The sequence below is a fragment of the Struthio camelus genome, chromosome 4, assembly GCF_040807025.1.
Source record: "Struthio camelus isolate bStrCam1 chromosome 4, bStrCam1.hap1, whole genome shotgun sequence".
NCBI lineage: Eukaryota > Metazoa > Chordata > Aves > Struthioniformes > Struthionidae > Struthio > Struthio camelus.
The window spans coordinates 67,824,180-67,849,415 of NC_090945.1; the positions used below are offsets into that span (position 1 = coordinate 67,824,180).

Below are 25,236 nucleotides of genomic sequence, written 5' to 3' on the forward strand. Positions count from 1 at the left end.
GTAGAAACACAAAAAAGTATGAATAATACAATATGAACTTCGGTTACTTTTGTAGAAATGACCTTGTTTTCTGTATGCCCACATTTCTTATATTTTCTTAATAAAGAAAAGTTCTGAATTTTGTTCTTAGAACCTAGGCTAGGAATTATTTTTTTGATCTGCTCCATTTGCACGCTCTCCCATATTTGACAGTCCACTATAAACAACTGAGAAACTTCTGCATAAATTAAAGTTAGCCTTATAGTAATTATTGCTATCTTTACTGATCCATGCAAAATCATTTCTCCTCTCATCCTAGTAAGTACAAAGCATATCCTTTTTAGGGGGTTGTTGACCATATTTACAGTTTTTAGCAATACAGCAGTGCAAGCAGAAGTAAACCAGGCTCCTGAGAGGCTTAGTAAATTAGAAGTTTTGGTACTTAGCGTAAGCAAATGAATTATGGGTAAGATGACACATGTACATGTTTACCCAGAAACGGTAATTTTACTTTGCATTAATTGGGGAATGGACTATAAAGATATGGTTATCTGTTAGATTGGAATGTGTGCAAGCTAAGTCCCAGGGTTGTTTTGGTACTGGACATTTTGTTAAGGTACCCGCAAGGTTAGGTTATTATAATAATAAGAATATTAAATCATGTAATGAGGTTAATATAGAAGTAAAGCAAACAAATAAGTTATGGTTCACCGGCAGAACGTGAGGCACATGTGCAAGTTTAGCAAAAAGAATATGTAACAGAACGAATGTATATGATGGCATGTTTTAAAGATAATCTTTTTCATCTGCTTTCTGAAGACGGCATCTTTGGTTCCTGTTATTCCTCTTGTCCTCCCAAGCTGAGGATTTTATGATATCAGCCTGTTAAGAGGCTTTCCTTGCTCATGTGTTTCTTTTGATTTTAGCAATGAAAAAGTTAACTTAGGTCTTGTTTGGCTTCAGCTGTGCAGATCTACAAAAAGGGAGTAGTAACGTTTTTACAATAATGTCTTCAGAGGCATGACATGAATAAAGGAGCAAGTAGCCCTATCTTTATGAGACAGTTAGCAGGTTGTATCTTGATTTGTTGAACGAATGTTCCTTCACAATTGCTATCATGATCATAAACTGTGTTGGGCTGTAACGCAGCCAATTAGAAACATGTAAATAACGTTTAAATGCTACCTAAGACCGTGTTCACTGTCTGCTTTGTACCTATAATGGAGCAGGCCAGTAGACCCTTGATACCCATATAGTCCGTATTTAACCTATGATAAAAATGTGATAAAGTCATGTTTAGATACCAAATAGTTGACTGTCCAGGCTGCTAGCTGCAGTTCTGCAAAAATGTCTCCAAACCATCTTCTTGTATCTCTGGCAGATGACATCATATCTGTACAGTGTCTGTAAATACACCTTTTAGGATCTTCTGCATTTAAAAGTATTGGGTAGCTGTTGTTGCTTAAACTCACACAGAAAATCTGAAGCCTCTCATGCCTCATGCCTCTCATACGTGCCTCAGCTTCCCAGAACATCACCATCACACTACAGCTAAGGCTCTTCAAGGGATGGCTCACGGTCTAAAACTGTAAGACGTATAAGCCAGTGGCCTAATGAATGAATTGATAGGAGGTCTCTGTGGACACTTCTGAACCTTGTACCTGCTCCCTGCAGGTAGACTTTTGCTGACATGAGGAAGAAATTAGCAAGAACTGTAGACTAAGATCTGTGCTTTGTATTTCGGTTATTTAATTCCTCAGGACAGCTCAGAAAGGGAATTTTTGTTCTTGTTATGTTTTGATTTATTTTGTCAAAAATAAATCAAATAAAGGTTTTTTCATGTTTAATTATTTCACTGAAAGTAAGCAACTTCTGCAAAGTTTTGATTAACTTATTCAGCCTTTGTTTAATCCCTACCACAAATGAATGAATTAAGGAATATCTATTAAAATAAGTGATAGGTAACAACCAAGAGATAAATTACAGTGGCAAGGGATACTTGCTTAAAATAAGAGATAGATGATCATCCTAATTTCTCTTGTTCGTCATCCAAAAGTGATGAGCCTTTATGCTTGTCGTTCACCCAAGATTGATGTAGTTAGCCTTGAAAACCTGACCACTTAGTTCTGAATGCCTGCTTTTGCATTTCTGAGTGATGTATGTTATGAACCAAAGGAAACAATTGTGATGAGACTTCTAGGCATTGTTTTCAGTCTCTTTCGATTTCTATCCAATGGAAGAAAAGAGGGTATATTCACATTTCAGTGATGAGGGAACAATCACTATTATAATTTATTTATAAGGTAGTAATGTGTGCGTTAGTATAGTATGGACATAGTGAATATATTATGCACCTATGCAGTCAGGCTGTATGTAATCTACTAATTAAGGCTCTGATCCAAAGCTTACTTTTACTTGATGAGCGTGTTTATGTCCTGTTGAAGTCAATGGGTTATAAGCACTTTTTAAGCATAAGCATGTGCTTCACTGCTTTTGTAAGCAGGACTACAGGAGACAAATGGATTCAGACTTGAAGATTTCTTTCGTCAGGCCTGCATTTTTGACTATCCAACTTGAAAACCCTATTGTCTGATTTTCAAAGGGACCGAGCAACTTCACGCCAAAAAAGAATCTTGCAGTCCTAAAGGGTGCCTTGTTTTACAGCTTTACAAGTATGACACACCCTTGCCACTGAGGCATAAAAAGAATTAATTGTGCAATGTTTGTAATAAACTTCGGGGTACAAATATAAAAGGAACGTCATAAGAATGACGACTATTTTTACTGATGACAACTTGGAACTGAAATTTTGTGCATCCTTTATCTGCAAACCAGAAGCAATTTACAAAAGAATAGAAAACATATTCAAAGAGTAGTCAATCTGCTTAATAAGGAAAATTTTAGGGATATATATGGCCAAGCTATGAGAAATAGTTGAGTGTTTCATCTATTAGCATTTATAAAGGATAGAAAGAAATTGTTTAGTAAAATGCAAGAAGGTACAACTAAGTGTAATAGAGTGAGGATGAGCAGAGGAAAGTTTAAGCTGGACTTCAGAACAAGTGTGCTAATGATATTCATTAAATTGTTGGAAGGTTTCCCAAGGAAAATATTGGAAGTCTTGTTACAGACTATACAGAAGAATGCTCTGTATGAAATGTGGCAAAGGGTTATTTAGGTAACATAATGTTTTTTTCTAGTCCTATTTGTAGTTTCTTGCATGGAGAAAATATTAGTAAAAACCTTCGATTTGTCTGAGTTATATCTGCATAACAATGATGATGCTAAGAAGAGAATAAGGCGGGTATTGCATGTAGTTTTTGAAACTAATCTATTCAGCTCAGCTCACAGTTTGGGGCACTCTGTTTATCAGCTGTCCCAATCTTTGAATGCATTGCTCCAGCAAAAAGGATCATCTGGCACTTGGAGCGTTTCAGCCACATTTCTAATGGTGAAAGTGATGGAGATGACTGGGCCCAAAACATGTTAATGTCATTAAATCAGGATGAAGGATTAGATCTAACCTTGAAAATGCAGGTCCTTAAAATATTGGCATTAATTAGGAATTTATGAATTCTTACATCAGTGAAATAACCTGGATACATAAAGGACAGTTATCAGCCTGATATATGTGCAGCCTTCTGCTCATCTTGAAGTTAGGGAGATCTGGTTTGCAACAACTCTGAGAATCAAAGATCAGAAGAAAACTAGGCCATGTTCAACTTCCATTCAAGGCAGTGACTGCACTTGGACCGGAACCATATATTTTTTTCTTTTACTTTTCTGGGAACGTGTCACTAGACAAGGCCTTAAATCCCTCTGGCATCAATTACAGAATTTAAATAAATAATTGGCAACTAACTCCATGTATACTAGACAAAATCTACCTCTTCCCCCAAGAGTACAATAAATAGGAGTATGATGTAATTCCCATTATATGCAGCTCTGCATACACTCATTTCCCTCTCCCAATTTTGAAGAGCAGAGGTAACATAGGCAGCACACACTAAGAAGAGCTTGTGCTAAAAGTTCTAGCAGGTCCCTAAGGGAGCTGGTAAAATACTAGCATCAATTGTACTATACATCATCTAGGAAAACACTTAACTAATCTTGGGAATCCTACTTTAAAAAGTTACAAGGTCCAAAGAATATGCATTTTTCAAATATATAAATATCACAAGTACATCAACATTATTCCAGTGACAACATCAAAATTTACTGACGGCTAAATGGACCCCAAATAATTTTGTTTCACTTGCTGTGGAAGTGCTTAGCAACTGTCAAGATGCTTCCTGGCCAGAACCTAATTCATCTTGTAAAGTGAATTAAAAAATGTATTTAAAAGCTAAAAGTATAATATAAAGTGAAGCTTGTGCTCAAATATATATATATCTTTAAAAAAAAAAGAACCCTGGTTTGGTTGATCTCTCAAGTTTCAACAACCCAAGTCATTTAGTTTAGTTCTACCTAAACCCTTGGGACAGAATCAAGAATGTAAATGGACTATTTTACAAATATGAATAAAGCGGTAAAATATAGAGCTCTTAAGTAATACAATAATTAGATATGCAGCTATATACAACATACAACTAAGAAATGATTAATAATACATTTTCATTTATGTAGAATCTTCTATAGAAATTTGTTCTAAAACTCTATGCAGCTGTAATAATTTTGTTAAAGCTTTGTGTAGCACAGTTGTATCATTAATTAGCATGTGAACTTCCACCTTCAGCAACAAGAAAAATGCCAGTTAGATTAGTAGCACGTGCCCGTGTGTGATATATGTGATGCCGTCAGAGAATTTGGCAAGCAATACTTAGGAAACTGCATAATGGATTAATATACTTTAGCCTAAGTCTTCAAATACTGTAAACTGACCTTCCCTGTACAGAGCTTGGAGGATGAGACACCGCAGAGATTGACAGCTGCCAGGGCTCCCAGCACAAAGACGCCTTCAGTCAGCACATTCATTACACAGCTGGCTGGAGTAAGCTAATGGGAAATACTGAAAAAGGACAGCATGTCTCACCGAGGTGGCGCAGAGGCACCCTCATTCCTCCCTGAGGATTACTTTCCCTGTCCTTTCTTTGGAAGGAGGGGACTCAACCTCCATTCATGGTTGTACCCATCTCAGTGGATAGCCTGACTGCTCTCCTCAGGCTTTGAGAGATCCGTGGTCTCTTCCCTTTGCCTTCCTAAGAAGATTGCCACAATCACCATATGAAAGGCCTTTGGTGTACTCTCTTCTCAGCTCCTTTTACCAAATCTGTACTGCTCTGTAAAAAAACAAATGCTTCAGAATTGACTGGGGTAAGGAAGGCATTTGTGCAGAATAACATCCTCAGTTCCAGTCGCCCATCTTCAGCCTTTCAAAGACAACTCTTGCTGTGTGTACGCAGCCGTTTGCGTTCTCTCTGTGGTCATCAGAGAAAGGCAGGCGTAAGAGTGGTGGAGTCTGTCCAAGAACCGGTACAAACAGTTCCCTGGGGCGTCTGGCACCTCCGTATAGGGAACTGAGGCAACGAGGGTAGACCAACATATACCCTGGCAGTTAGTTGAAATGCTTTCTGCAATCAGCAACAGGGGCACTGAAATGGATTTTAGTTTCTATTCCTAGGATTACTGAAAGAAAATGCACCTCTTTTCTGGGCACTGACAGAAAGCACATATCCTTTTATTCACAGTAATAGCTAGTGTGACCTGGACATCATTCTCTGGCAAAAAGAACAGAACCTCACAGCTGAGCTACTAACTCATTCCCTCAGTAAAATCTTTAATTGTGACATATTAATTTCCTGAAATGCAACACTGCAGACATTTAAACAAATGTTTTTGCGTTTTGTTGCAGCACCTGGATGTGTGTATATAATGATCCGTTGCATGTGGTATTTGGTTATTTGCCATCTAATACCAAAACTATTGAAAGTGTCCCATTTTTGCACTCGTATGAGCACATAAGCTTTTCTCCACTAGTCTATGAGGTCTCCTTGCATTTTTGCACACATTCTAACATGGAGGAGAGATTTGATGCTATCTCCCCATTTTTCCTTTCCCCTTCTCTTTTCCTACTCACAGTGTGGTCAATAACCCACAGCAATATAAAGGAAATGAAGTAATTGAAGAAGAAGAATTTTCTACCTCTCATTCATTATGTTCATGTAGAGAGTATGCAACTGTAATACAGGAAGTTCAGGATGGCCAGTCCAAATTGTTCCAAAAATATAAGGCAACCCCAAACTTCATGAAATAGATGAAAAATAATAGACTTCAACCAAAACATATTTGTATACATACCTACATTTACTTTTTGGAAATAATTCTCTGTTTATATCTGTATACATATGAATATGTGTATTCAGGATTCCTTATATTTGTCTTTCAATTCTTGAATCTTTAGGTCACATTTACTGCTACTACACTATCTAAGACTTGTAGATCTAAAAATATGCTGTTGTGAACCATCAACAAAGTGTGGCGGCAGAACAATAGCTGCATAACGATGGAGGAAAGAGTCCTTTATGTGGAAGCAACTAGACTCCACAGATTTTCATGCTTTGGAGAGTTTAAGGTTTTTTTTTTTTTTCCCTATGTACAAAAAAATCACAGACAGAAAAGTTAGAAAATAACCCCTAAACTCAAGAAATACCTACTTTATTACTATTATTTGTTCAGCTCTGTTTGGTACTATGTTAGAATGAAAAAATATTTCTTTTCCTGAGAGAAAACCCACTAATATTTGTGAAAAGCTTGGATATTGTAATGAGAGGGATCCTGTTAGTAGTTAGACAGATGTATCTGGAACATCTGGCAGTAGATTTCACAGCCCAGTCAGAGGTCTGGCCTTGATGACTCTGTTTAATTATCTCTTGGCTAAGGAAGTTGTATGTGTTCCCCCCCTTACCTCTCATAAACCTACTGAGATCCTGTCTGGGATAAATATTGGGTAAGTGAAAACTTAGCTTAGGGATTTGATGAGGTGAGTCAAATCTCAAGCTGCCATATTCATGAATACTCAGAGTTTTAGCACATTTTTACAGGCTTTGGCAGGAGGGCATCATTAATGTTTCAGAAGTTCTCCTGGTCTCTCCTTATTGCTTTTTGGCCAGCGTCCCTGTAGTTTTCCAGTGTAAGATTCTTTTATTACTGGGAGGAAGACAATACTTCTTGCTAGTAGGACACTCTTTCTTCTGTAACGAGTTGCAAAATAAAGCAGAAAATAACTGTGTAAGTAGCCTTAAACTTGGACATCAAAGTAGCACAACAATCAATCCTAGCAGTCGTTCAACTCTCTTGAGCATTATCTTTATCATATTTCTAAATGTTCTGCTTTGCTAATAGAGCATTTGTTACTATTAACTGTAGGTAGAATATTATACCTTAGCTAAATTTATCAAAGAGTAACATTTAGGTTCTGACACATGAGAGTCCTGTAGAAAGTAAATTTCCATGACTCACTTCTTCCCAATTTCTACTGGTTTGATAATTCTCTTACAATGTTATTTTTTACAATTGAGCAAATATCTCTCAAGGAACTCTCACCTAATTCTACTAAAGTATTTGATTCCACTGAGAAGCAGCCAAACTATAGAAAGATATTCTACAAAATATAGTTATATTAGATAGAATATATTTTTAAAATATAGTTATATCAGATAGAATATATTTTTTAACCAAAGGGGATGTAAATCTTGACACTTAAGGTATATACTTGATCTAAGCAGTGTTTTATATAAAGATTTTTCTAGAGTGGGCACATTTGTCTTCTGGTGTCCTTTCTGATTTCTTGCAGTTTCCTTTGAGCATCTGCTATTAGTTTCCAGTCATGCAAAATTTCAAGGGGAAAGTGTTATTTTTTGCTGAAAACTGAACATTAAAATCAATCATTACTTTTGGCACATTCATGAGAAATGATCTGATCCAATGCGATTGGGTTGATCTTTGTTCTAAAGGTACTGGCTTGATGCATTTTTTGTAATACAATGCTGATGGCACAAAAATAATAATCCTTGCCTAATTTTATTGTTTTCCCGTGCAGCATTTAAATACATTCATCTGAAAAATTAGAGAAAGTCCTTTTGTCAAATATATTGTCTTTTAAACAAATAGGCTCAAATTTCCATAGCTAAACAAGGGATAGTCTGCTTTTGGTTTAATGAAGCAAGATGCAACCACCGTATATCATAACACCGATTATTCCTGAAGCAGACTGCATTTCTTTAAAGGAAAATAATGTCATGTCTATTCCTAAATGAGGACATGACCATTCCCTTGTATCTGAGGGCTAAAATACAAAGTTGCAAAAAATTAGTGTTAGTATTACTAAGAGACTGATCTGATTAAATCTGAATTTTGTAGATGTTTGAGACCAGTCACGCTATCCTTACCATTTAGAGTCCTCTCCTGGTTTTCAGTGGGCCATTGGCAGAAGATTTACCCACAAGTAAACTTCATTGAGAATTCAAGAAGAAGTTGAAAGCTACCTTCTTGTCTGGTATAAACCAAAACTCAGTCATTTTACATCCATTTACACCTGACAGCATTTTTAAAAATGTGTAGTGTTTTCAGAAACTGGTGAATGTTTAATTCAGGAAATAAAACCAGGTTTCTATTTATATAGATAAGATATCATCTTAACTCAAGATGGGCTGCTGTTTATGGTTTCATGCTGTACATACTGCACTGTATCAAAGGGCTTCTCCCTGTGCAGAGGATGCAGGCAGAACACTAGAAAAAATCAAGCCCTTAAACCTAATGCCTTTAGAGTGAAAGACTTGTAAATGATCTGCTAGATCAATGACCAGAGAAATGACATAATGGCTCTTTTACTATATGGATTCAGTGAAGGCACAGAAGATCATATACCATAGTAAATCAAGTCAGGAAATATTTAAATACTGTTTAGTTCATAGATCAATGATCTGGTAAACTGTAATGGAGTTTTTTGAGCCATTATGATCTAATGGAAAAAATGCAAGTAAGTTCTGTTCATCTATTAGAAAGCAAGAACCATAGGGGAGCTGCAATAGTCTACTGTGTCAAAGCCTGTGTGGAGCATTTTTAATTAACTATTCATCTGCTCATTAGTCAGGATTAATGCAGAAGGATCTATTAAGATCTACTGTGTCAAAGAGTATGTCATGCCAGAAGTCTGCAAAGCCTGAAGATTTATTACCTAGTCACAGTACCACATTATAGACTGACAGAAAAATTGAATCCTTAAAAATAAAACTGGCTCTGAGTAATGCTCGTGCAAGAAAATATCTTAAATATTTTTAAAATTGCTATTTTTTTCCAGTGCTGTAATTAATCAAAGAGCATAATCTAACATTTTTCCCCAAATATCCTAACGCAACCATGTTTATCAGTTTCAGCAACATCATTTAAAAAATCCCAGTTATACCATCCTGAAATAATACTTCATCGTATTTTGTCCTCCTAACCCTGAAAAGAAGAATTCTAAAATTCATTTATTAAGGGAGTGGAATTTCTTGTATGAATTTCTTGATACAGACACTAGGAACTTGGTATGTTCAGCCTTAAGAAGAGAAGGTGAAGGGGAGACCTTACCACTGTCTTGAGCTGCTTAAGGGATGCGGGACAGTGTAGAGTGGATGGAGCCAGACTCTTCTTGGACACACTCAGTGGCACAAGAGGCAACACATACAAGCTGCAAGAAGGGAAACCGCAATTAGATATGAAGCTTTTTTTCTTGCCATGAGGGTGGTCAAATACTGCAACAAATTGCCTAGAGAGCTTGAGGAATCTCCATCCCTGTAGGTGTTCAACACTCAGCTGGACATGGCTTTGAGCGAACCTATCTAGCTGGACTTGCTTTGAGCAGGGGTTGGGCTATGTGACCTCTGGAGGCCTCTTCCAACCACCATTATTCCATGATTCCATGATTCTATAATAACAAATCCAGAAAATCTCTGCACTGAAGTTTTCAAATTTCATACTCATGTAAAAAATGCCTAAAATCTTAAACAGACAATATAAAAATGTGGAAGTTAAAAATGCCATTTCTCTTCCTACATCTTAAAAGCTCTCTTTTGCAACTGACATTTCATTTTTGAAAATATTTCTTCCCTCAACTGCTGCCAAGATCCTATTTCTGTTTACCTCAACACTTTGCATATGAAGAGAGGCTGTAGGAACTGCCCTTAATTTGTGCACACGTTAGGCAGTGAACCTGCTTCAGGATTACTTATTGTATGCTTAACCTGTACAATAATCTTCAAAGAAACAGGGATCAGTTGCCACATATGAATGTATAAGTACTTTTATAAGTGTACCTCCCCCCCATGCCTCTCCAGAGACCTTAGACCCATTCTACTTTGTTTTATGGTCTTTGATATGTTCTATAAAATGTACACATAATAATTTTCTTCAGAGGAAGCCTATTCATGTGTTCAATCGGATGATCTTTCAAGGAAAAGGTGTGCCATGGAAAAAAAGGTGCTAGTGTGCTCTCTGCAATAATCTATGATGTACCTAAATACAGACTCTCTGAGAAGAAATTGAATATTTCATTCCGTATTTTCATGTATTTGTATTTTGGGACAAATTTTGAGAAGAAATTTATTTAGAGTTCTCCAAAGAAGGTTTGCATTCTAAGTCAGTAAGTGCTGGATGCACATTAGTGTGGCAAAGAAGCATAGCTGAGATTTTATCATTTTTACCAAAGGTAGAAAATTCATTTATTTATTACAGTAAGTAGGAGGAGAGAGAGAGAATCCATATTCAAAGGTGGAATTTCACTGCCTACAGTGCATTTTCAGTCAATTAATGATCAGGAGTAATTAGAGAACTTGATCTAAAACTGCTGGAGTGTTTTGGCTGATCGCAATAGACTTTGGATCAAGTCATTCTTTACTAGACTCATAATCAGGAAACATTTATTTATTCACTGTTCTTGAAGAAGGAAGAATTCTGAAATAGTACGTGTAGGCAGCAAGGAGAGAAAGTCTCTTCATTTCAGTATAACACCTGTGCAGATTTAACAACCTTTACTGATGGAGCTGCAAACTTTGTATACACTGCTCAACTTTTTGCTGAATCATGGAAAAGAATACCTATTGCATTAAAGGTATGTCCTTACATATTTACAAATGTTCTGGCTATATTTGGAAGTGATAGCTAGGTAAATAGCACTGGAAAGCATGTGATGAATTAAAGATGTGATAAGTTATCTTGCACCTTTGAACATAATAAACCATATTCTACTTTTCTCACAGTGCTAAATGCTCTGGCTTGCCATATTAGGAAGTAGAAAGTGCTTCTGTTTCCTTTTTTCCCCCAAAGGACACACAGCTTTCTCTTTCAGATCTGACTTTATAATTCTTCTTAATTCTAACATTTTCTCACATTTAAATAAGAAACCCCAAATCTGATATCTGATACTAGTTCAAAGTGAAGCAATCAGCTAAGAATAACTGAAAATAATTACTCAAAGAGCAAGAAACAAAATCAATAACATTAAAAATCAGATTGAAATTTCTTCTGAAAAGAGCAACTGATCAAACCTTGCAATCAATATTTTGATTTTTTTTTGCTTACGCTGCAAAAGTTTTTATAAAGCTTATGCTATAAGCGTGATACACCTGCAGTCTCAGACTCACTGAGGATCTCTGAGTACACATTGGTTCACATTTCTGTAGTACCACTGAAATAAATAGTTTTTCAGGAGGACAGCTAATAGATTGTGATGTAAGAAGTTTGTCTAACGCTTCCTATTTCTGTTGTCCCCTGAAGTGTATGACAAAAAGGAGGTCTTCAGACTTTTCCAAGGTTCAGAGTGGGTGCAAAAGCCAAATCCAACAAGATGTTCCCAGTGAGATGAGGCACGCTTTTTTCCTGCTGTGATTAATATCTACTGAGGTGGGTGGGAGAAAGCTGTAATCAGCATTTCAGAGGACATGCGTGTGCTTTTTCAAAGGCATTAACTACGCTAATCAAGATTTCACAGGACAAAAAGGTCCTTTTTTTAGCTAAACCTGTAGCATCTGGTAATTCATGTTAACTGAAGTATAGTATAATTTAGCATAGATCAGGTGAACTATAGTTGTAAGATCTTTTTAGCAAACAAGAAAAGCTCTAGCAATTGTAATACGGCAATGTGGTTGTGATCCCATCTTTGATCTTTAACCTTGTTTTTTTCTCAGATTTGCTGCCTGACCTTTGGTAAGTTTGTTTGTCCCACTGAGCCTCTCTCCTCTACCTTTAAACAGGAATGCTAGTAGTTCATTTTTCCAATTTATCTGTTTCATTTTCTTTTAAATCATACTCAAGCTGCCAGGAACTGCCTTTTGCCATGTGTTTATGTGACACTTAGCTTGCCAGCGTGTCTAGGACTTTCTGAAATGTTAATAAGATACAACTTCAGAAGCCTGTGCTGCAGTGTAAGAGCAGTTGACAGTGTGGAGACTAGATGGACTTGGACACCAAAACACTGTAATGACAGATACATGCAATTTATGAATTGCACGACTATCCTGCCCTGTGAAGGAGATGATGTGGTCTAGGAGAAATGTCGGGGCAGTCAGCATAGGGATTGCAGCCCCTCAGTGCATGGTCCTGGGGCCGGGCTAGGGTTCCCTTGCATGGAGGGACCCATGTGGCATCACCCTGAGCAACCCTGGAGACCGTGGGGTGCAGGACTGGGTAGAGCATACCTGATTTTTCATTGGCTTGTTCAAATTCCCATGGCACCAAATAGCTGGCTATCACCACAGCAGGCGCTCACCATCTGCCCCTCTTAGCAGCTCTTGACGGGGTCGCAGCTTTTGCAGTGCCTGACAGGCTGTTTGCACCTACGGTGCAACCTTGCTGCTCCCCTATCCTGTAGGGCTTACTGGACTTCCTATGCCAACACTAGGTTCAAATAGGCTGGCCTTAGGCTAACTGCTACAGACTGCTTCAAGATTAGTTCCATGATCTCATGGCATACTTTATGTACACCAGTTACAGAATTTGACCATCTTACCTATATCCTGCAGGAGCAGAGGGTAAATCTGGCTGCCTGGTATGAGGGCCTGAGGCAAGGGCAGGGAGTATTGGCCTCCGAGGCAAAGCGAACACTCAACGTCAGAGCAAACAGAAGGAAATAGAAATTTTCATTTTCTCTGATAAAAGATTGTAAAGCACTTATACAGCCTGGAGCTCAGTGAACATGAGCCAATATTCCAAAAGACAGGCAGGATGTTTCATACATAAAACAGTCTCACTACTAAGGAAATAAGAGGCGAGAGAATATTTTTGAAAGGAGAGGAGAAATCTAGACGTTTATTCTATTCATCAAAGGGAAGGAAGAAGCAAATGAATCAGAAATCAAAGATTGAATATCATTGGTCTTGCTGACAAAGCAATCAGCAATCCTCTCACAGCAAGTACAGGGGTTTGTTGGACAAAGCAAAGGAATTTAAAAGTCTTGAACAAAATAGGGTCTTTCCATTTATAAAATTAGACATAATTTTAGAATAGCGTTTTAGGAGCTGTAAAGAATTTCTGTATTAAAAATATATATATCCCAATTTTGTGATGTACAATTAATAATGACTTTGTCAAAACCCTCTCCAGCCTCCTTTCTAATTCTCTTAAGAAAGCATTAAATGAGGACATTTTCACTTTAGTTGAAAATCAATGACACTTCAATGAAGCATGCATTTCCAAAATATTATGTAACTGAGAGGCATGCAGTTCTGCAGCTAAGTGAAGGGGCTAGGACTTCCTAAGTAACACTGCTGACTTAATAGCAGAAATCTTGCAAAAAAAAAAAATCACAATCAACAGCTTCAAAATTATAGTTGCCATTGTTACTGCCCTGAAAGTCTCAGGGTAAACCCCTGGGGTTCCTTAAGTGGTAACTTCAAACTGAATAATGCAGTGTTCAGTCAATATGAAGTAAAATAGAATGGTATTTAAACTGTCTTTTTCTGGGATGCTTTGTGAAAATATAAATTCTTTTTCTCCAGTTGTTTTGTATGAATAGGAAGAATCACAGCAAGAGAAATGCAGAGAAGAAGCAAGAAACTAGACTTTTATTTCTGACTATGCCATTAGTGACTGTAGAACTACTGACTGGCACTTCCATCTATCACTAACATCCTGTCCCTATTTCTGTTTAGTCTATACAAACTGGAACCTCTCTGCCTCTCCAGGGCATTTCCGTACAGTCCTTAAGGCTAGCCGAAATCACTTTCAAGTGAGTTGTTACAAATGATCAGTAAGGGTGTACCTGCAGTGGGCAAAAAGAGGTCTGGAAGGTGAAGAAAAGGTAATACAAGTATCTGAGTTAGCAGTTGAGGAATACCTCACTTCCACCATAGGGCAGGAAATGAACAAAAACAGAAACTGTGAAAATAGAAACCAGAAAATCGTGTCCCATAACACCACAAAGTTGCTACTCAAATCAGTTGCTAACCAGTCCTTCCCTCTTACAGCTCTTCCTTGCTGCTCACCAACTCTGTATTATCAAAACATAAAAACTAATGTGGGTCTTCTATTCTTTGAATTTTGACTGTAGCTGTGAAAAGAAGAAAAAGTAGTCAGCTGAGATTGCTTCCACGGAGTGGCAAATTATCTAGTGGATAAAGCCAAGCTTCAGTTAAAACATCTCATGTTGTCTTAGGTACCAGTTATATAATCCATTATCAACAAAACTTTTTTTTGTGTGTACATGTATTTGTGTGTGTATGTATGTAACCATAAGGAACTAAAATAAGGCCTGAAAAGGCCGAAAAGGAATTTCTAATGAGAAAGGATGTGCCTGCTTTTGGAGAAATTAACTGCTCCAGTGAATTGAAAAGATAAAGTAGAAGAAATTATGCAATAATTTGTCTGTTGTAATTAGAGATGGGCCTGAGCTCCTACGTTCTCAGTCAGATCCAAATGATGGGGGCATCTGGAGCTGGGGTTATAGTTTTGGCTCACAGACTTCCAGTTAGGCTAATGTGAAGAGCAGATAAAAGCTAAGGGGTCTGGTCCCCTGCCACAACATACAAACAACTGCCACAGACTTTAATAGCAGTCACTCAAATCCTATGGCAGAAGATTAGAAGCCAATTACAGTAAGTTACTGCATCCTATTCAAGATATTTTCCCTTTGGTCATAACACTGAAAACTATCCTATGACATTGACACAGTGGTAATTAATTACTTGCCTACTGCAGTGGGAGAGTTGTGAGACTCACAGGTTTTCAAAACTAAATTTTAACACAGATGCCTGCAAAGCACCCATTTTTCAGTAAAATGAAGCTTTTGCTCCAAACCTTAAAACCTTAAAACTTTTCTTTACCTGTTGCTAATGGGGGGATGTATAGAGGAAGAGAGATAAGAGGTATTGTAACCACAGGCTGCCAGGACTCAAAGCTTTTGAGGAACCTTTCTAAACAGCCAGGCACAAATTTAGCAATCAAAGAACCAGACTTTAGGAAATTGCCGAAGACAAAGTAGAGCATGTAAGCATACCGATACCTTGCACAATGGAGACTGAATAGAAAGCTTTACTGGCTGTGCCTGTCATGGAGGTCCCAGTACAGAACATGCAGACCAACAGACATATGGGAACACACCACGCCTCCTCTTCTGGCTCACATGCTCCATTTCAGACGAAAGCAGCGCTCACAGAAATTTGCACCCAGGTTGAGGATGTAGCCAGGGGTAAACTACATTGTTGGCACAGCTGTGATTGAACTTGATCTTCTGTCTAACAGACTATAGAAGTTCATCAGTAGGTTCTGCTCAGTCACACCTGTGACTAGAGGAGACCAGATACAGCAGCCCAAATAACCTCCTCTTGGTGTTTGTCTTTAAAATTAAGGCAATAGGTGAAAGGTGCAAAAAACAAGAAGATTCTGCATACAGATAATCTCTTATGCAAGCAAAAAGTAGCAGCAGTAGAAATGATGGCTGAGATGAGTGCATGTGTGTTTGAGGAGGAGCCCAGGAAGCAGAAATCATCATCAGCATTTGGGCAGTGATTCAAAGGATGGGCTCAGGGAAACAGAGCCATTTGGATGAGAGGTTCCCCATTGCTCCAGCAGCAAAGAAAAAGTGATATTGAGAAAGATGCTGTGCAAGGGAGACAGTTATCAACAGGTGAGAAATTCCAGTCCAGCAGCGCCAACAAATTGATACTGACCTTCCACGAAAGCTGCTGCCATCATCAGAGCATCTGGTCTGTGCCGGTCCCACACAAACAACAGAAGGTATCGCTGATTCTGGTTACCACAAGTTCAGAAAGAGTGAATAAAGCACACTATAAACACGAACATATTCCTGCTAATTAAGTAAAAACCAAAACAAAAAACAAAACAATTATCAAGCAAATGAAGGAAGCTAAAATCAGCCCAAACCCTATAAAATCTGCAAAAAAAAGCAGCTGAAAACATGACTAAAGCAGACCTCAAAGCACAGCAGCCATCTGTGCCAGCTAGGATCTAGTAATAATGCAACTCCTAATAGCAACATGAATAATAAAAGTAAAACTCTCGTGAGCTGCTACAGTTTTTTGCAGCAACAATAACGAATTTTTCTCCGTGGTCTCTGATCTTTATGTATGGATCATTATAACTGTGCTTAAGGTTTACAGGGAGGCTCTTCCTTTTCAGAAGTAACTTAACTTAAGGGTATATTCGCATTCACTGGGATGCTATGGGAACACAACACTGTGCTCCAAGGATTTCCAGGAAGAATTCCTCTCCCAGCAGCTGTGCAGCCAAAACTCCCATTGTTGTGCCTTTTCTGTCAGGGATTCAGATCGCGGTTGTTTCTAAGCAGATATTAAGCTAAGAGACAACATGGGTATACATGGCTTCTCCACTCCTTCAAAGGAAGAACAGTTTTGCTTCCCTTTCTTTGCATTTCCAAATGCTTCAGATATCCTCTTGTTCTTCTTCACAGAAGTGAAAGTTCATGAAACAAGCAATTGCAATGGAAGCAGCAGGAAAGTTATTGCTTGACAGGGGAGTTTCAGTGGCTTCTGGACTTAACTAATAGCAGTTGGAGCAAGAGCAGCAAAATGGAAAGGCTGTCTCAGCTGCAGTCTTCTGAGAAGTTCTCATTTTCAAAAGGATGACAAAAATTGGGTGAGGATTCAGAAAGAGTACTACAGAAAATGCTTCCTAGTGTGACAAATACTAGATACTTAGAGAGAATTACAGTACTCATTTTATTCATCTTAGCAAAGAAAAAGCTAAGGGACAAGTTGATTAGCAATGCCTGGAGAAGATATCTGATACAGGAAAATCTTTTAAAAGCAGAGATAAAGGTACAAAAGGAACCAAATGTCAGGAGGGAGAAGTTGGTAGTAGTCAAGACATCTCTGTGCTGTGCATCTCTATGTTATGAAGCTCCTATAAATTTGTGAAAGCTGAGAGAGGAGATCCCATAGAAGAGCTGTGATGTTGGTAAAAGTTGCTGTAGAGATTTACACATGACCAAGTCCTACAGAGCCTAAATAGCACGTGTAAATACCCCAACTATGAACATAATTCAGTTAGAGCATTGTAAAACATGCATCATACTTATTCCAGGTCTTAATGAGATAAGCTAATCAGAAAGGTCTTTCCTATGATTTTCCTTTCCTCTCCATCCTTGGAAAGTGGTCTGTCATGGTACTGGTCTTTTATCTTCTCTATGAGAAGGAGGATGGATGACAGAAAACATCTGTTTCCAGGAAAGAAGAAATAGGGACATTCAGTAAGACTGCATACAGTGGAAGAGATGAAATAAAGTTTATAATAAAAGACATGACTATTCAGGAGAAAGGCATTTTGAAGTTTTCTTTTAGTAACAACATCCTCTGCTCTCTATGTATCAATGGGTAGAATCTCCATCAAACAAACCCTACGTTTGATATCTATGATGTTTTACCTTGTGTCTTTTGAGAATGTTTTGGGGTTTGTTTGGTGCGGCAGAGAGCTGCTCTTCTGCATGTAGTTTGTACCTATATTCCCCCATGAGAGAAGTACTGCTAATTTGAGGCAACAGCTTCCCAACAGAGATTGCCCAAGAATGAATTCCTTGTGCCCCCATTATGTCTGTTCCCAGCTGGAGTGTCTTTCAGCAGATATACTGAGCCTCCACAATTCTCTGCTAGGTGAATTTTCTGCCACCATGTTAAGCATTGTGCAATGTCCCCTGTGTAACATTGACTGAAATGTAGAAACAATCAAGTCATCTGAAAGGATATGAGGAGGTTTTAATTTCCTGAAATAGACCTGCTGTTCAGGCAGTATTGCCTTCTCTGTAATAGGAAGTTCAGGAATATCAATTTCTGAATTTGTCTATTCAAATTAGTCCATTATCATTAACGCCAGTTCCCTTGAAAAAGCATGAGTTAAGCCCCCCCAAAACCATGGGAGTTTAATGGTTTAGAAACACTGGGCCTTTTTCTTTGTCATCTGATTTTTTAAGCCATTTGGAGTCAGGTTTTCAAGTTCTTCTTCACAATGACAAGATTAGAAATTTTTTTTTTCTCTCTCTATGAGAAAAGATTGTTTTGTCACCATGTGAGTTCAGGAGCTGAACCAGTGTAAAACTGCAGGAGCTGACAACACTGATGTTTTTTTTTAGGTGCTTCTGTCGCCAGGAAACGCTGCATACCATCATGACCAAGATAATTGGACCTGTCCAAATGTCTGTGCAGAGATGCTTAAGGGCATGGTCATCATTTCATACAAAAATAGAGATGGAATGAACTTCATTTAATTCACCTCCTTGGTTAGAGATGAGATCAGCAAATCTGTGTTGTTCTTGTTTAGCCTATTCTTAAGATTTCCGATACTGGAAGTGCTCCGATACTGGAAGCATCTCCTCGGAGTCTCCGCTGTCTTAAATTTAAAAAACCATTCCTAAGTTGTAACTTGAATCTTCTATGTTGTAATTAGAGATCATCACTTCTCATCCTGTGAGCTAAGGACATGGAGAATTTACTGTTCCCTTCTGCTGTGCAACAGCCTCCTCAGGTCTCCTGACAGTTTTTCTCTTTCTTAAGCTAAATAACTGAGTCTTTCAATCTTATCTCTTAGACTGTGTTTTCTAGGCCTCTGCTTATTCTGGTTGCTCTGCTCTGGAAGTGTATCTCCAAGGGGTTCAATTCTTGCTGAAGTGCAGCACCTGAATCTGGATATATTATTGTAACTAAGCCTAACCAGGACTAAGTAGACAAGAAAGATTGTTCCACATATTTTGCACCTAAACTTCTGTTTATGTATCCTATTAAGGTATTAACTTTTTTTTGCATCATGCTGCTTGTGTTCAGGTTGTAGGCCGTTATGCCCTCCCAGATAATTTCTGATCAACTGCTCTGTTTCTTGTATTATGCAACTGCTCATTCCTATCTAAGTGTTAATACTTATTAAATAGCACTATACATTTCTTAGATTGTCTTCAATCTGTGAAGACCATTTTGTTTTCTAATTCTGTTCTTAACTATATGCACAGACTCTTCCAGCTTTGTGTCAGCTGTAAATTTAATAAGCATATTCTCTATTCCATTGTCTAAATAGTTAGTGATTGAATATAATGAGATCCAGAACAGGCTGTTGCAGAACCCCATCTGATACCTCTACTTTCTGAATAAAGTTCCCTAAGCAGTTTTCACCCATGGCATTATGGTTTCATCTAGACTGTGTCTCCTTAGCTTACTTAAGAGAGTATCAGGTGAAGTAACAACAAAAGCCTTTCTAAATCAAAACCTGCTGCTCCTATTTTTCCATACACACCAGGAGAAAGCATACTTTAAGATGAATGAACTAATCCCATTTTAAGAATGTAGGTCACTACCATATTCATCTTCAAAGTTTAATAAATATAATTACCTTCAGAAGATTCCTATGTATTTCCATAGAAAATGTCTTTGCTGCATCCCAAATACATGTGCCTAGCTATTACTGCTGCCACATGCTTCTCTGGCACCTATTTCTAAGCTAATCCTAGGAAACAATATCAACTATTTGAGTGTATCTGGGCTTTTTCCCTCTTTCTGGCTCTTACCAGAATCTCTGAAAGTAAGCTTTTGTACATTCACTTCAATATTTCAAACTCGTCTAAAAGACCTAAGGAAGTCTAAGCCTGGAACAGGTACAGTAGCACACGCTAGTCTGAATAGTCACAGATAAGCAACACGTTTCCAATAGCAAAGCAACAGCTAAACACCATCGCAGAAAATCCTGTCAAATAATTAGAAAAAAATATTATATTCAAGAGGCTCTTATTTCTTTACAGCACACTTCTGCTATGTAAAGTATTGTTCTTAAAAGTTTTGTTCAGATTTACTTGTAAAATTTTGCACAGAAGGTCTCACTTTTCTCAGGAGGTGATACAAATTGTTCCATGATTTCAGGTGCAGCCTCAGTACCCTGCAGGATCTAGGAGTCAGTAATATCATAAGGCTCCATGCAAGTATGAAGTCCTGGCTGGCCATTTTGTTTTAGCTTCAGGGATTCTGTTTATAACCCCTGGAACAATTTACTTGTGGATCTGATCAGGGGAATGATCTGTAGTCTATCACTTGGGCAAACTGTTCATTTTGTGGGAACCATATTGAAGCAGTGCAACAGAAAATTATGTTAAAGACATTCTGTAGTGAGGGCTTGTAATTTGTATACAAGTCTGGGGAAGAGCACTGAATCAAGAAAACTTAATTTTGACAGCCCTGATATATAGTCTATTTTGGTTAACCAAAAGGAACACATACATTTTCTACATTAGAGAAATTTCCATTATTTTTCTCTCAGCCATGAAAATCGATTTTGATGTGATTACACTCAGAAGCTGCTTGATGTGCTTCTGACAGTACAAAATGGATAGAAACGGTGGGTGGTGTTGAATTGAGGATACTGTGGTTAGCTGAACTCTGTCACAAACTGAAAATACTAAGATTAAAGCACACACCATTAAGGTATTGCACAGAAGAGTCAGTCTTAGGAAAAATGGTGATTACTATATTTTGATGTTGAAGATTGCAAATGATTCAGAGCTTTCATCATCTTCTGTTTACTATAAACACTGAAATTTGTAGAAGCAGAAGGAAGTCACCAAAACTCATCAGATAAAAGCAGCCCTTAATAGCAAACAATGGGGTAATGCCTATACCTAGGTGGACATATGTAAAAAGAGAAATCACGGTGTTTGGAAGTGCAGAATGCATTGAAGGTTATACTCTATTCACATCCATTACATCAGGCTAATGAACCCCTCCACAGACACAGCCTCACTTTCTGAGACCAGAATTTGACCCTATATTTCCATATTTCAGATAAGATGTCATTTATCAGGAAATGCTTGCTGTTAGCCTGCCATTTGGTAGACCTCTTCTGCCTGGAGAGTATTCATTGTTTCAAAAATGGCAACTCAGAACAAATATTAGGAAGAAATGAGAAATAGGTGAATGTTAGAAAATCTGAATTTTCAAATTATTTAGACATCCAGAAGTGTGGCTAATCTTCTGAAAATGTTTGGTTTTGGGGAGATGAGGACTTGCTAGCTGGCTATTTAAGCACAGTGGTTGCTAGCAACTCTGACCATGTTTGCCTCTAGCATGACTAAGGGTATATTGTTCTTCTATCAGCTCTTCTAACCTATGCATATTTTCTTATAGATAAGTTAAAATAGAAGAAATATATGTAATACATTTTAAACAAGGTTATAAAAAGCAAGTTTCTATTATAGCTGTCTAGGTGACTCCTACCTTCTGAAAAATGGTGTTAGTAAGTTTCTATTCTGTGTCTTTGGAACAGAGAATTTGGAAGAGGAAATTCATGACATTTCCTTGTCTTTTTGCTATGTCAAAAGTAGCATGATGACTGTCTTCCATTGCTCCTTCTGTCCCAGGTAACAACAGGTAGCAATAGGCCTGTTAGAAAGTGTATTTTTAATTATTTATCTCTTATTTTACAAGCCTCAAAAAAGTTCTATCTTGGTGTGGATTTTAAATGTAAGAGTGAGTTCGTGCTTAATTCATTTGTTCTCAATAGCATTCTAATGGAGTTAAATAAAGATGCAATCAATACAGTTATATACATAATAAATCAGGTCCTATGGAAATGCTATAAAATGTACACAATTAAATAGCAATTTATATCCACCTTAGTTTTTAACTACGTAGAAGAATTGAAAAGAGAATTATGGTCTAGATTGCGCAAAACTCCAAGCACGTGTCAAGCTTACAGTTCTCATTGACATTAAAGTCTAGCACTTCCATGAATGCTTTTCTGACTCCAGTTTCTAATCTCTCTGGAGCTTAGTTTTCTCCATACAAATAATAGCATACAGTCTGGACCTCAGAATAATGCTGTGAAGATACACTTGTTCATTTTGCAGAGACATTCAGATATAATAGTTAGGCCATATATGCACATGCAAATATTCCTCCCTCTGTTAGTGGCAGACACCTTACTCCAAACTTCCCTCTGCAGCAAAACAATTTTATCTGACCTACCTTTCCTCACTTGCCTGCTCCAGTTCTTTATACTTATTTTTGAAATATTCAAGAAACATACACCTGAAACTACAGTCCCACTATATGTAGTTCTCATTGCCTTCAAAGGGAAATGATTAGTCCTTCTTATAACTCAGGGTAATGGGACTAGGTTGTACTCTTTCTTTAGTCACATATCTGGACAGTATCACTGGTGAAAATAAATGTGCTAATATTTTTCTATTAACATAAAACAACAAAAAGTCGTGTCCTGTTTTCTCTCCATAGCAAGCTCCAAAGCAAGTCCTTATTCTCACTTAATAGTTTTAATAATAGCAGGTATTATATCATCTAAAATGACTAGAAGACTTAAGAGAGCAAACGTCCCATCTGAAGGTGCTTAAGGGCCAAACATACTTAAAGTATTGAAATAATTGGCAATTCAGAGATTTTGAAAATTACACTATGAGGTGAGGTTCGTCTAACTTAAGTTCAGCTATGTAAAGGTTAGTCATCTGGTCTGAGATGGTCGTCTACACGACTTCAGTGTTAATAAAGAGAAATAAATATCTCCAGAGGCTGACACAACCCACCTACTCTAGACTCCTCTTTTAGGATGGATGAATTATTTGTTGGAGGTATCCTATTGCTCTCTGTTGACCACAGAAACCTAGACAGAAACCTAGACAGCTATTTTAGGTTAGATTAAACAATGAGATTAAATTGTCCTTTGAAAAGGTAAAATTAGGAGAGATGAATGCCACTCCTACACTCTTAAAAACAAATCCAGCTCTGAGTGTCTTAGTTGCTTCTGAAAATGGAACTTCATTACTTTTGAAATTGCTGTTCTCTCTATGCTTCTACAGTGTGAATGATGGAAAAGTATAAGACAGCAGTTATATCTTAATAAAAAGTGCTTAACAAGCAAGAAGTGTTTATACAGTATCCTATTAATCTAAATTAAACTCAGTTAAGTCATTTTGGGTACTTACATGGTATATTCTATCCTTAATGTGTTCATGTCTCTCCCTTCACTATTAGACTGAAGTATGTGGATGTGTCAAGACAAAATGACTTCCATGGGGTTTCATTTTAAAATTGGACATGCAAATTCTATTATTAGGTCAAATCATGATGTCCTTACCAAGTGTCTTCTCAGTGATCACTCAGTCAAGATTTCCATAGACTACTGTAAAGGGTTTGATCTACGGTTACTTTGAGCTTCACATCTAATTTTCCTTGTATGCAAATGTATCTCTTAATATAAAGTTTTATTTGCAGTGCAATTTAGACTGCTTAGGGGTATTTTATTTTTATTTTGTTTTGGTTACGCTCTATCTTTCTGAAGATACAAATATACTGACTTACTGTGCAATTTTTCCCTCTGGCTTTGTAGTAACTGTAATCCACCAACTTTTGTGATCTGTAAAGATGAGATGAAGCAATTTGTGAGTTCAGGTAATTCTTCACCTTGGGAATTGGACAGAGAGATCCGTGTGATATTATAATATCTTTACATAATCTCCTCTTACATGTCTCCCTAGCAGGTCACACACACTGCATGTCCTGAGAAGACATGGATAAGTTCAGTGCAGCTATGATTCTTTTCAAAGATCCCCTTCAAATTTTCTCCTGCTTTAGCTTGTTCCTCAGTAAGGAGTAAGAGAAGAGAGAACGCCGTTGCCTAATTCTTATCCTTAGCTACAGCCTCTAGCTCACTGGAGCTTTGCCCTGGTTACTGCTCTTTTGCAAAGGGAGCAGGAAGGGATGTGGAGGTTATGAGGCTCCTTCTCAGATCTTTCCACTTTTTATATGTGCTCCCTCTACCTGTCTCACAGCACCTGCCTCTTGTTCTTTCATATTGTAATGGAGTTGACACAGTCAAGCTGTAATTAATGTGAGCTTTTCTCTCTCTCCTCCACCCTCTCTCCAGTGACCCTATAGCTGAGAAGTGGAAAAAGGTTTTGTGTGAAAAATGGGGAGTTCAGCTCGATCTCTGCTATGTTTAAATTGCTGGCAGCACATTCAAGAAGAGTTTATCAGAGAGGTATTCTCCTCACTGTTTTTTCTAAAGGTGTCAGCTAAGCATACCCTTTTCTTCACTTCCAAATGCTATGTTTTGTCTCATGCCACCTTACTGCTCACTGCCTTTGTTCCTGGCATGACTGCAATGCAAATATATAATAAAGAAATTCAAGCTATTGACCTGAACACCCAAAGTCCCTGACAATCTTGCCTTGTCCACATCTACATTTTTACATTCCATGTATCTTTTCCTTCTCCCTATCATTCACTTAATATTTTCACTTTAATGCTCTCTTTGTCTCCTTTACCTCTCTGATTACCTCTGTCATGTTTTATTCATTTGCTCTCTTGGTGTTTCTTCAAATCCCTCTTTTAAAATACACTTCTGTGAACAATCCTTCCTGGCTTTTCCTACATAGTTACTAATTCCCAAAGCAGTGATCAAGTATCCCTGACACAGCAAGATTTGATGTGGTGAAAAGCCAACACAGGAGCCACTAGCCTTCCCCTTGCCTCACTTAGTGAGCCCGTGACATGTCCTTCAATGTCACAGTGTGGAGGGAGAATGAGTACTACTACTCTGATGCAGATTAGCCCATTGGCTGTACTTCATTTGTACTATGGAGAAACCCAGGAGAAGAAAGATTAAAGCTCGCACTAAAATTATAAGGGCCTGAATGCTCAACTTCCATCCAACTCCCCTGCAGTCTCACTGGAGACCACACTTGACCCAAGCAGAAACAGAATAGGTAAAACTCATGCAACAAAACAGAGAACCCAGTCTGTGTATGTGATGAAAGATGTCCTT

At 37.8% G+C, this 25,236-nt stretch overlaps 1 long non-coding RNA gene across 2 annotated transcripts in view; it reads right to left on the reverse strand.

Annotated features, from left to right (window-relative positions):
- Window positions 1-3,676: 3,676 nt before the first annotated feature.
- The window catches only part of LOC104143045 (uncharacterized), a 32,416-nt gene continuing 10,856 nt past the window's right edge, over window positions 3,677-25,236 (reverse strand). The window contains exons 5-8 of one of the 2 annotated variants that reach the window (XR_011141083.1): window positions 23,772-23,826; window positions 16,122-16,200; window positions 9,550-9,649; window positions 3,677-7,169 (exon numbers count right to left, since the gene is read on the reverse strand). This is a non-coding gene — a long non-coding RNA (uncharacterized lncRNA). The remainder of the gene's footprint in view (window positions 7,170-9,549; window positions 9,650-16,121; window positions 16,201-23,771; window positions 23,827-25,236) is intronic. The other variant, XR_011141084.1, reaches the window with a different exon arrangement.